Here is a 2557-nt window from a genome sequence, read left to right as displayed (position 1 = left end):
CAATAAAAGTGAAGGAACTGATTTGCTTTGTCACTGTTTCCGGTAGCAACCATACCGGAAGTTAGGAAGTACGTTAGCTGAATGAAACCCAAATTTTTATTTTTATTTTTTTTTTATATATTTATTTATTTATTTATTTATTTATTTTAATTTATTTTTTTTTATATATTTATTTTTTATTTATTTATTTATTTTTTTATTTATTTATTTACAAAAATAAAAAGTTCTAACAGATCTACTCCATTTTTATAATTTTCCCTAAATTTGACATGACACACAATTAGGTAATAGCATTTTTACTTGAAATGCATTTTTAATTTTTTATAATAAACAAGTACCAAGATAGCGACCACAAATATTAATCATTCTTTACTGGCTAAAAACTTCTTTTAAATATTAAATACGGGCAGCATTTCAAAAGTAATGCCTCCTATTTTTTTTTTTATTCTGTCCGAAGAGATCAGAGTGGATTGCAAATTACATTGTTATGATGACTAAACTTATGCATTCATCACCTGAAAGTTCCAGCTCTCTGTTGCAGATATTGATGGCGTGAGACTAAGAAAGCAACGCCTGTCAAAGATATGCGGCACTGATTTCCTCAACGCAGAAAAAATTGAATTGATCAACATTCACCGGTGCCTGTTGAACGCTTACAAAGAAGCTGACGCAGTTAGTTGATGTTAGCACAGTTAGGAGACGAGTTCAACGATTTCAGTGGCGATAAAAATGCAAGTGATAAAGCAATCTCTGGAAACCCGTGCGTAGCCACGATCTCATTGCTGGCAGAAGTGCATTGAGAATGATAGTAACTTTGTAGAAAAATAAATTCTGGAACACAAACGGCTGCTCGTTTTAATAGTACCACTCCCGTCTTTGTAGTTCTTCAACCTTTTTTTTGTTGTTAAAAAATAAGATTCATTACTTTCGGAACAAACCTCGCACTAATTTTAAAAAAATTTTTTGAATATAAAAAAGTGGGTTTTTATCACTATACACAGATTCGAAAAAGTGGTTAAAAAAAAAAAAATTAAAAAAAAAAAATATATATATATATATATATAACAAATAATTATCAAAGGCAAGATAAGTTACTCTTCTACCTACCTGAAAATTTTTTAATGGTTTTGCTCACTTTAAAACGTGTAATCAGTTTGAAAATCATACAATGTTTATCGATATATTTTAAAAAGAAAAATGGTGGTGTGCTCGCTGTTGAATAGAGTAAATGAGTTCAAACTAAATAATTATACAAAATACTGTTGGAAACTCACTCAATATATGTTACCATGACATAGGCGGACATATATTTGGTGAGTTTCTAACAGTATTTTGTGATTATTTAGTTTGAACTCATTTTCTCAAACTTACCGTATTCAACAGCAATCACACCGCCATTTTGCTTTTTCAAATATACTGATAAAAACTGAGTTTCGAACCGATTACACATTTTAAAATGAGTAAAACCACTAAAAACTTTTGCAGGTAGGTAGAAGAATAACTTATCTTGCCTTTGATGATACTTATTTGTTATACATTTGTTTTTTTGACAACTTTTCTAAATCTATGTGTATAGTAATAAATCCCAAAAGTATATATAGCAAAATTGTTTTTAAAGAATTTCCTGGCTGTTTTTCCTTTTAAAACACTTAACGTTGGTGATAGTAAATTTTCACTGATTGACGACAACAAAGATCAAAAACTTAAGTACAGACATTTCGTTTTAATTCTTCTGGTTAGAGATATATAAGCTTCTTGGAGATAGGTATCCTTTCAATAGAATCAACGGCTGAGGTCGACTAATTTATCAACTGTATTTCCTTTATGTTGGTAATAGTAATCAAATTGTATAATTCCAAAGAAAATGTCATGTTCTGAAAGTCATGTAAATAAACAGGGTAAACTTAAATTTAATGACCCCTTCAAGAACGGAAGTTACACAAAACCCTAGATGACAGCCGGTGCTGATCCAAGCTAGGCATACAAATCATTTGAATATGGAATAGAAGATCCCATAATTATAAATAGGGTTATGACAAGAGTAATAGTCTTTTCATTGTTTTGACTCTCGAGTATGTATCCGACACAGTTAAACAACCGAAAACCACATCACTATCTAAAAACATGAATATTTACTCAAGAATCAAAATATAAAGAATATTCTCGTCATAGACCTAATTATAAACCACTAGACTTTTATCTATTAAAAACAGGAAAAGTTATAGCCTGTTGACCTAGACAAGTTGCTTTATGCCAAATTCAGGGTTAGATATGGTTAAATTTGTGCTCACTTTTGCATTAAATACTAATCTATCAATTCTGCAGTGAATGGATACCATAATACTTAGTACACTGCACCTTATCCTAAAGATCTATACATAATTTTAGTCAGATTAGCCCAGTACTTTCAAAGAAAAAGTAGAACGGACATACTGACTAAGAAAAGTATGATATGTGTTTATTTGGACACTCACAGATATAAAAAAAAATAAAAAAATAAAAAAAATAAAAAAATAAAAAAATAAAAAAATAAAAAAAATAAAAAAAATAAAAAAAA

This window comes from Euprymna scolopes, chromosome 42 (genome assembly GCF_053919585.1).
Source record: "Euprymna scolopes isolate OS-2025 chromosome 42, ASM5391958v1, whole genome shotgun sequence".
Lineage (NCBI taxonomy): Eukaryota > Metazoa > Mollusca > Cephalopoda > Sepiida > Sepiolidae > Euprymna > Euprymna scolopes.
Note: the sequence above shows the minus strand (reverse complement) of the source record.